Source organism: Taeniopygia guttata, chromosome 5, assembly GCF_048771995.1.
Source record: "Taeniopygia guttata chromosome 5, bTaeGut7.mat, whole genome shotgun sequence".
Taxonomy (NCBI): Eukaryota; Metazoa; Chordata; class Aves; order Passeriformes; family Estrildidae; genus Taeniopygia; species Taeniopygia guttata.
Genome location: NC_133030.1, coordinates 64,361,849 through 64,372,133, shown reverse-complemented (window position 1 = coordinate 64,372,133; position 10,285 = coordinate 64,361,849). Strand labels below are relative to the sequence as shown.

General features: G+C 51.5%; 1 long non-coding RNA gene across 1 annotated transcript; it reads left to right on the top strand.

The window, feature by feature from the left end:
• Positions 1-2,782: 2,782 nt before the first annotated feature.
• On the top strand, positions 2,783-7,329 carry LOC140684199 (uncharacterized). Its single transcript, XR_012056132.1, has 2 exons — positions 2,783-2,897; positions 6,280-7,329. It is a non-coding gene; the product is annotated as an uncharacterized lncRNA (long non-coding RNA).
• The last annotated feature ends 2,956 nt before the right edge of the window (positions 7,330-10,285 follow it).

Genomic DNA, 10,285 nt, shown 5'->3' with positions numbered 1-10,285 from the left:
ATAGGATTCACTTTCCATGGGATCCTCCTTCTATGGGATCCTGTTTCCATGGGATCCTGCTTCTGTGGGATCCCTCTTCTGTGGGGTCCTCCTTCCATGGGATCTTCATTCCATGGCATCCAGCTGCCATGGGGTCCACTTCCCATGGGATCCTCCTCCTGTGGAATCCTCCTTCTGTGGGATCCTCCTCCTGTGGGATCCGGGATCCACCTCCCGCTGTATCCATGTCTCACCATTTCTTTGCAAAACAATTCATCTGTTGTTGTGTTGAGGTCACTCGGGGCTCTCTGCTCCTCCTTTCCCGCTGCCCTGGCACCTTGGGCTTGTTTGATCTGCTGCTTTTACCCCTTGGGTGTGGACTAGTTATTATTTCAACATATATATGCAGACATTTTAAAATGGGTATGCAGAATATGCAGGATAGAATAGAATAGAATTTTATATATATATACATGTATTGTTTTGTGGATATGCACCCACAAAACAATCTCTGCTCTTCCATGTGAACTGCACAAGAGTCTGGCACTGGGAAGGAGCAGAATTAATGATCAGATGAGCTCTGGGTTTGGTCAGTGCCTCACACACCAAACACAGCACGAATTAAGGAGGGGGAAACCACAGCCAGCAGCTCCCTCATCCTGGTGACTCTGAGCTCTGCAGAATGCCCAGACTGCTGCTTCCTTCAGCACCAAAAGTGATATCAGTCAATTATTTCGAGGCTGTCAGCAGCCATCAACACCCCTTGGAGCCATTCCAGCATTGCAGTTTATAAACTGTGGAGTAAATATTTCAAACAATATGAGAAACTTCCAAACGTGCTGCTTCTGGGGGGTTTTCACACTTTGTGAGCCATTTGTCTGCTCTGCTCAGTGTTTTTTCACAGCCGATTTCCATCTGTTTCCCGTGGAATTGATACTGTTCCTCAGCATTTCCTGAGCCTGTGCACGGCGCTGCAATTAGATGCCAGCCCCAATCACACCTGATGCAGCCGAAACACAGGGAAATAAACCCTCTGCTCCTCTTCGTCCTCGCCATCCTGCCTGCCTCTGGGAGGTTCCTTTCTTTCCCGTGTGATGTTTGGCTCCGTGTGAGACATTCCCTGTTTTCAGCAGAGCAAACTCACCCCGGGTTTTGTGTTGGGATGGAGCAAAAACAGAGTGGGAAGAAAAAATATCTGTGAGCATCAGCCACAAGAGGCAGGGAGCGACTTTGTACTCAGAATCTTCTGCAAAGGTGATTGGATTTTTCTGGTTGATGCTGTGATTCCCTGAGGGGTAACAGCTTCCTGAGAATTCCTCACCTCTGGTAATTCCTGGTCTAAGCCCCCAAGGCGTTCTGCTGCACTGACATTTTCTGGGTGTGCTCAGCCAGGAGTTACCCAGCCAGATGCCTTCAAGCAGAACACTTGCCTTTGGAGCAAACTTATTTTTAAATCATTTGCTTTAGAGGTGGACTTTCATTTTGTTGGATTGGAAGGGCCTTAAATCCCATCCAGTGCCACCCCTGCCATGGCAGGGACACTTCCACTCTCCCAGGTTGTCCCAGTGTCCAGCCTGGCCTTGGGCACTGCCAGGGATCCAGGGACATATTCTCCAAATTCCAGGCACAAGGCGCAGCAATCCAGAGCCACCAGCACCCACCCAGCTGTGGGATCCTGGGCAATCTCTGACCCCATTTCAGGTGATCCCCTGTCCTCACTGCTCCTAGCATTGAAGTCCTCTTGTAGTTCCCAGCCTGTTTGAATTCCTGGCCAGTTTGCACTCTTGGAAAGCTGATTTTCCTGTGCAGTGCCAGGCACCTTCCAGATGAATCCCTGGAGCCTGGGCAGGTTCCTGGGTCGGGCTGTTCACCTCACTGTGTGCTCAGGGTCAGAACTGCCTGTGAGGGATGGGTTTAGATCATACAATGAGATCCAGTGGCCGTGGTGGAGCATATAGACACTCAGGTGTGTGAGCAGACGTGTAAATACACACACAGGGGTCTCACTCTCCCATCTCCAGAACCACTGGAGCACCACTGAGGCTGGAAAACACTTATAAAATCCTTGAGTCCAAGATATGACTGACCACCTCCTGCTGTTCCAGGAGGATCTGTGGATCCTGTGAGCCGGATTTGCCTCTCCCAGGCAGGGCTGTCCCAGGGTGCCTGGGTGGTGTCCGTGCACAGGATCTCCAGGAAAAGGCTGTTGTTTATTATTCTTAGCCTGGAATGGCTGGATAAACAGATTTCCTTGCAAAAAGGACTTTTATGGGGAAGGAGGGACTCTTCAGAACGACCTCAGACACTATGGAAAACCAGTCCCAGTTACTGCTCCTGTGCCAGCTCTGCTCTGATTTATGGTGCCATTTGCAGGGTAAAAGTCACCACTGCCTTCGACTGACTGCTCCTGGTGGAAGCTAATAGCATTTGCTTGTGTTTCTCCCGCAGAATTTTATTAAATAAGATTTTCAGCCTAATTAAAGCATTTCAGGATTTTGGCTTCCTGTCGCCCAGAGATAAGTTTGAAGTGGAGAATGAGGTAACAGCCATAGAAACATAGAATATATTTATAGAGTTTTTATAACTTCTGTATTGTTTTAATTTCAATCCTATTTTCTTTTATGTCACTTTAAAGGAGGAAAAATGCAAGCAGCAGTTACTGGCAATGGTGACCCTGATATATTTAATAAAATATTAAACTGCAAGTGGTAAATGTGTTACTGATGGCACAGAGGTGAGCCAGGCCATGGTCACTGAATGCCATAAAACCCAAACACGCCCAGAGGACAACGCACCTCAAATATTCCTGTAGGTCATTGCAGATATAAAGTTAATGTCCAGCAAAGAGAGCTCAGGGAACACAGGCTTGGAACACAGGAATGCATGGGCAGGCAAAGAGGGATTTCCATCCCAGGAAGGTAGGAATGAGAATGCAGTGTGGGATTTACTCTTTGTTTTCCAGAAAGAAATCCTTCAGTGTGAGCCTGCAAGGAGGGAATGCCTCAGTCAAACGATAATATCTTTAGTTTTATATGCAAATCTGCAATTAGTCAGTGGAAGAGACAGGCTGCCCCTTTCAGCACCTGTTTTACAAGTATGTCCCCAGTGGCAGAGCTCATTTTCTGTCCCTCCTCCTTCCCTCTCCACCTCCCTCTGCCCATCCCTGCCTCCACTGCTGTGTCAGGGAGAGATTTGTGGGGCCATAAAAGCCCTGAACTGAAACCCAAAGGAGCTGTTGCTGCTCTGAGTTGGGTTTTCTCAGTGATGAACTCCCACCCTGCCCTCCCAAGCCCTGGGAGCCGTGATGGAGCTGGAATGTGGGGATGGAGGATCCTTGAATGGATGGAACAAACCCAGCCTGAGCCTCCCCTCGCAGTCCTGCTCCAGCTCCTGCTGCTCATGGAAAACTCGGAGAGTTCCTGGGGCTCAAAGCAGCCTGGACTGCTCCACAATGGTTTCAGTGGGATACGGGAAAAAATTCCTGCCTGGGAGGGTGGGAGGGCTGGGCTGGAATTGCCAGAGCAGCTGTGGCTGCCCCTGGATCCCTGGCAGTGCCCAAGGCCAGGCTGGACACTGGGGCTGGAGCACCTGGGACAGTGGGAGGTGTCGTGGCAGGGGTGGGATGAGATGGGATGGGATGGGATGGGATGGGATGGGATGGGATGGGATGGGATGGGATTTGTTACACAAAATTTAAAATATTGATTTTTTTTCCCCCCTCAGTCATTCCTGAGGGAGCTGGGGGTTCTCAGCCTGGAGAAAAGGAGGCTCAGTGTGACCTCAGCACCCCCTGCAGCTCCTGAAAGGTGCCTGTGGCCAGCTGGGCTTGGGCTCTTTCTCCAGGAACTGGCAGAACCAGAGGTCACAGCCTCGAGCTGCACCAAGGGAAATTCAGGCTGGGAATCAGGAAAAAGTTATTTCCAGAAAGGTGATGTCCTGGAATGTTCTCCCGGGGAGGTGGTGGAGTTCCATCCCTGGGTGTGTTTAACAAAGCCTGGATGTGGCACTGGGTGCCAGGGCTGAGCTGAGGTGCTGGGGCTGGGTTGGACTCAGTGATGTTGAAGGTTGGGTCTCTTCCAGCCCAGGGGTTCTGGGATTCTGTGATTGACGATCCCTCCCATCCCCAACATTCAGAGGAGGGCTTGTCTTTGGCTGGGATCAATTCCTTGAAAACATTTCCCAGCATTCTCAGCTTAAATAATTTCCCTGTGATATTTTCCTGCCTTCCCCAGATCTGTGTCTCCGAGCCACTCACGGAACCAGAGCAGGGACTGAGGCAAGGCAGGGATCCCAGGAGCGTGGGGCGTGGGAGATGTGGGGCAGGAGGGCAGCCAGCAGTGCCCGGGGCTGGAGGCAGCTCCAGAGGAACATTCCCTGTGGGAAACGGCCACGGAGATGAAAATCCCTCAGGGACACCAAATATGAGACAAGATTTTAAAAATATAAATAAAAAATAACGTATTTCTGTAGTTATTTATTTACAAATACAATACATATAATACAAATAAAATTAAATATAAATATAATTAAACAAAATTTTATTATCGTTATGCATATGTGGTTTATAAATAAATTTAATTAAATTACATCTTAATAAATTTATTTATAGCCACTCTAAATATGTAAAATACTTGAGCCAGACCATTGTAATTTGCAATACAAATGTCCTGAAAGGCAAATAAAAGATGGAAGTGAAGTGCCCCTCCCTGCAGCTGCTGAGGATACACTTGTTACCTCTGGTCATTTCCCACTCCGTTAATTCAGGATGCTTTTTTCCCCTCTCCTCCCATGAGAATGAATTCTCTGACTTGCAGGGATGGCTGTGCAGATGATCCTGAGCAGAATTCCAATCTGTTCGCTCTGCCAGGACACATCTCCTGAGCCTGAGAGATTCCTGCCTCCAGCTTTGCATCCAGATCCTGCTTTTGTCTCTTGTTTTAAGGCAGCATCGCTTTGCTAGTTCATTTATTCATGGAATGCCATCTCCTCCTGCCCTGCAGTGCCACATGTGCTCTCCATCACATCAGGATCAAGAGGAGCGCTGAGCTCTGAGAGCTGGGCACTGAATGATCCCGTTCCCTTTTCGGGTCCCAAATGGTCCCATTCCCTTCCCTGGCCCCAAAATGATCCCGTTCCCTTCCCTGGGCACAGAATGATCCCATTCCCTTCCCTGGTACCAAAATGGTCCCATTCCCTTCCCTGGTCCCAAAATTATCCCATTCCCTTCCCTGGCCCCAAAATGATCCCATTCCCTTCCCTGGCCCCAAAATGATCCCATTCCCTTCTGCTGGTGGATCTCAGGGCAGGATGAGCAGCTTTTACTGCCCCAGCTTGTCTGGGAGCTGCAAGGGGCTGGGTGAGCCCTCACACAGGAACATCCTCACACCCCCGGGCCCTCAGCATCCTCACACCCCCACCCCTCAGCACCCATCCCAACCCCCCAGCATCCCCCCAGCCCCCCAACTCACTGCTAACTCATTGCTAACTCACTGATAACTCACTCCTAACTCACTGCTAACTCATTGATAACTCACTGCTAACTCGCTGCTAACTGATAACTCAGTCAGAACTACCACTCAGAGGTGCAGAGGGACAGTGCTGAGTGCCCAGCACAGGTGACTGGAGGGACCAGTGCCCCACGGTGCCACCAGCCACAGGAGCAAGTTCACTTCCCTGGAATAGATCTCCTGGGAAAAGCACACCGTGTTGAAAGTTCCTGGAACTTCCCTGGAATAGATTTCCTGGGAAAAGCACACCGTGTTGAAAGTTCCCTTCCCTGGAATAGATCTCCTGGGAAAAGCACACCTGAAAGCAAACATCAGCCTTGGGCTGTGCCACAAGGGCTGTGGGACCCTCAAAACCCACTGGAAGACAGTGACCCAGAGACCCACAGGGATTAATTCAATAAACACAGCATTACTAAACCATTTTGTCTTGCAATAAAAGACATTATCCAGTTACTGCAAGTCTACACTTAAATCTGAGGGGTTCTTTTCCCTAAGTACCTTCAGTTTTAATAAGCTCATGGGAATCAATGCAATGAGTATTTTATTAATGCAGTTCAGCTACTCAAATTCCATTTTACTCCGTGAATGATTGTGGTGACAAAGAGCAGCTTCTGGTCCCTACTTTCACTGTGAAGCTCAGAACTGGATGAGTAAGAAATATTTTGGAGCAGCTCATGCATTGAAGGTTCCTTGGAGGCGCAGGGACCGCGTATTTGAAATGATGGAAAACCTGACAGGGAGACTTGAAAAGCTCCTTTGTTGCTCTGACTTTACTCTTGGTTTCCCTAAACAGGTGGAAATTACCCGGAATCGATAATGAGAGTTGCAAGGTCAGGAAAAGAGCAGCTCCGAGCTGACTCCTCATTTCAGGGCCGATTTGCCTGGCGTCCCAGCCATCCGCTGCCGGGCTCTGAGCAGCTCTGACAGCTCATTAATTATAGAGGGAGATTGGACACTGGACAGCAGCAGTGGCACCAGAGGATTCATCTTCGCTGTCAGCTGCCTAATGTGCATCCGCTCTCTCGCCACGGAGAAGAACACTTCCAGTAAATCTCCGTCCGTCTCCCGTCTCCAGGAAGGAAATCAGACATGACATTAACAATTGCTTCTGTATTCTCTGGGAAACGCACTCCTGAGCGCCAGCCGTGGGAAAATATTAACGCTGGAGCAGGGCACCGGCCCTCCAGCCCCGCGGGTCGGGCTCCGTGGGGCCGTTCCCCAGGAGCTGCACAGTGCTCCAGAACATCCCGTGAGGATGAGGAGGGAGCAGAGGGGCTCCTGGAGCTGCTGAGGGCAGCGGGGCTGGGGCAGGGTGAGTCCCTGTAGCCCATCGATCCTGCAGGAGCTGTGCGCCCTGGGCAGGGCTCAGCAGCACCGGGATCGATGGAGCGATCAAAGCTCGCTATGGACGTGTGCCTGAGCATTTAACCGCCTTTAGCTCTCCAGGAAAATCCGAGGGGCTTTGCAGCCTCTGGAAAGCCTGTGGGATAGTCCACAGGCACTGCCAGGCCCACGCCAGCCCTTAGCTTCTCATCTGTTTGGTTTCCCCTCGATGGAGGCAGGAGGTGCTGAGCCCTTCCTGAGAAAGAGGGACACACAGAACCCCAAGGAACAGCTCTGGCTTTCCAAGAAAGGAGAGTCTGATCCTTGTCTGGCTCCAGGAACTTCTGGTAAAATCCTGAGAAGTTTCTCACTCTCCTCTGAAGCTTTAGCAAAAATAAATGAGAATATTGAGAATTCAGCTCATCTGCCAGAGGGCTGTGTGCAGTGCTGAGCTGTGAACAAGCACTGCTAAAGCTCCACCAAGTGAGAGCTAAAAATAAAGGCACCAGGTACTTCCAAAGGTGTGTGTTCCCTCTTCCAAAGGTGTGTGTTCCCTCTTCCAAAGGTGTGTTCCCTCTTCCAAAGGTGTGTGTTCCCTCTTCCAAAGCTGTGTTCCCTCTTCCAAAGGTGTTTGTTCCTTCTTCCAAAGCTGCATTCCCTTCTCCAAAGCTGTGTTCCTGCTTCCAAACCTGTGTTTCTTCTTCCAAAAGTTCCTTATTCCAACCCAAAGGTGTGTGTTCCCTCTTCCACATGCTTGTGTTCTCCCTTCCAGAGGTGTGTCCCCACTTCCAAAGGTGTGTGTTCCTTCCTCCAAAGGTCTGCTCCCACTTCCAAAGGTGTGTCCCCACTTCCAAAGGTGTGTCCCCACTTCCAAAGGTGCATGATGCTCCTGGCATCATTTAGCAGTTGCAAAGAGAAGCATTTTCAGGATTTGCTTCCAGACTCTCAGCCTGTTCATTCATATGCAGGGGAGTGGCTTTCCACTGCAGGGTCAGGATGGGTGGGAGATTGGAAACTGGGAATTCCTGGCTGGGCTGGAATTGCCAGAGAAGCTGTGGCTGCCCCTGGATCCCTGGCAGTGCCCAAGGCCAGGTTGGACACTGGGGCTGGAGCACCTGGGACAGTGGGAGGTGTCCTGGGATGGGATGGGATGGGATGGGATGGGATGGGATGGGATGGGATGGGATGGGATGGGATGGGATTAAGGCCCCTAAAACTCAAACCAGTGTGGGATTCTCAGATTCCCGCTTGGGAAGGAGGAAGGGAAAGCATCCTCAGCAGTGCAAGTTTGGGACAAAGGCTGATCTTGCCTGGAGCAGGGCAGGGCCTTCCCTGAGAAGGATGTGACATCCCATCCCATCCCATCCCATCCCATCCCATCCCATCCCATCCCATCCCATCCCATCCCATCCCATCCCATCCCAAAAACAGCCCCAAGGCACCAGGGTCTCTCAGAGCTGGGTTTGTGCAGGACGCTGGAGGTGCTGGGGGAGGCTGTGTGGGGCAGGGGAATTGTCCCACAGGACAGTCCCTGTCCCCATGGAAATCTGGGGACTTTTCCTGGCATATTGTAAAATCTCTCTCCCAGCCACTCCAAATTCTGGTAATATCCCCGAAATGCCAGATCAGTTCCATTTACATTTATCACCAATGTTTTTAAGGACTCTGATAATAACTTGGCAATACAAAATAAACCAATATTTGATCTGCCTGACAATGTATTGGAAATTTTAAGTTGATCTTAATTCATCCCTGCTATAAAACCCAGCATTTGTTACTGATCTGAATTGCTCTATGGAAATATCAGGTTCAGTTTCTATGACAACAAGAGTCATAAATGCCAAAATTCTTCCTGTTCCCTTTCTGTTTTCAGCTTGACAATGAGCCATTTTTTTTCATTCTTTTAAATTAACCTTTCCCTTTCCCCTGGAAATGAATAATCCAGACAGGTCCTGCTGTCCCTGCTGCCTGCACAATGTCCAGTTGTTTCAGCACAGCCCAGCTGTGTCGGGAGGACTGGAAAAAATTCATCCCCTTTTCCCCAGGGAGCATTCAGATCCTGGGAATGGGTGGAGGGTGGCAAAAGAAAGCCCAAGGATGACCTTAGGGAAGCAGGGCTCCTCCAGAGGCCACATTCCAGTCAGGAATCCAGTGTGGGTGGCACTGAGGGCATCCTGTGCCCAAGGCTGGCACAGGTGGGGCCCCTGGTCCTGTGAGCTCTCAGCTCAGCCACATCCAAGGACAGATGGACAGGACAAGATGGACAGGGCAGGATGGACAGGGCAGGATGGACGGGACAGGATGGACAGGACAGGATGGACAGGGCAGGATGGACAGGGCAGGATGGACAGGACAGGATGGACAGGACAGGATGGACAGGGCAGGATGGACAGGGCAGGATGGACAGGACAGGATGGACAGGGCAGGATGGACAGGACAGGATGGACAGGACAGGATGGACAGGGCGGGATGGACAGGGCAGGATGGATGGGACAGGATGGATGGGACAGGATGGACAGGGCAGGATGGACAGGGCAGGATGGATGGGACAGGATGGACAGGGCAGGATGGACAGGGCAGGATGGACAGGGCAGGATGGACAGGACAGGATGGACAGGGCAGGATGGATGGGACAGGATGGACAGGGCAGGATGGATGGGACAGGATGGATGGGACAGGATGGACAGGATGGACAGGGCAGGATGGACAGGGCAGGATGGACAGGGCAGGATGGACAGGACAGGATGGACAGGGCAGGATGGACAGGACAGGATGGACAGGACAGGATGGACAGGGCGGGATGGACAGGGCAGGATGGATGGGACAGGATGGATGGGACAGGATGGACAGGGCAGGATGGACAGGGCAGGATGGATGGGACAGGATGGACAGGGCAGGATGGACAGGGCAGGATGGACAGGGCAGGATGGACAGGACAGGATGGACGGGGCAGGATGGACAGGGCAGGATGGATGGGACAGGATGGATGGGACAGGATGGACAGGATGGACAGGGCAGGATGGACAGGGCAGGATGGATGGGACAGGATGGACAGGGCAGGATGGACAGGACAGGATGGACAGGACAGGATGGACAGGGCAGGATGGACAGGGCAGGATGGATGGGACAGGATGGACAGGGCAGGATGGATGGGACAGGATGGACAGGGCAGGATGGATGGGACAGGATGGACAGGGCAGGATGGACAGGGCAGGATGGACAGGGCAGGATGGACAGGGCAGGATGGATGGGACAGGATGGACAGGAAACAGTAGCTGCCCAGAATTTGCAGAAAAAATACCATCCAGCTCCTCGATCCTGGAGCCAGCCCCTCCATTCTGCAGCCAGCTCCTCGATCCTGGAGCCAGCCCCATGATCCTTAAGCCACCACTTCAGTCCTGGAGCCGGCCCCTCCATCCTGGAGCCAGCCTCACCCTCCAGCTGCTGGCAGAGCTGGGAGCACCGTGACATTCAGT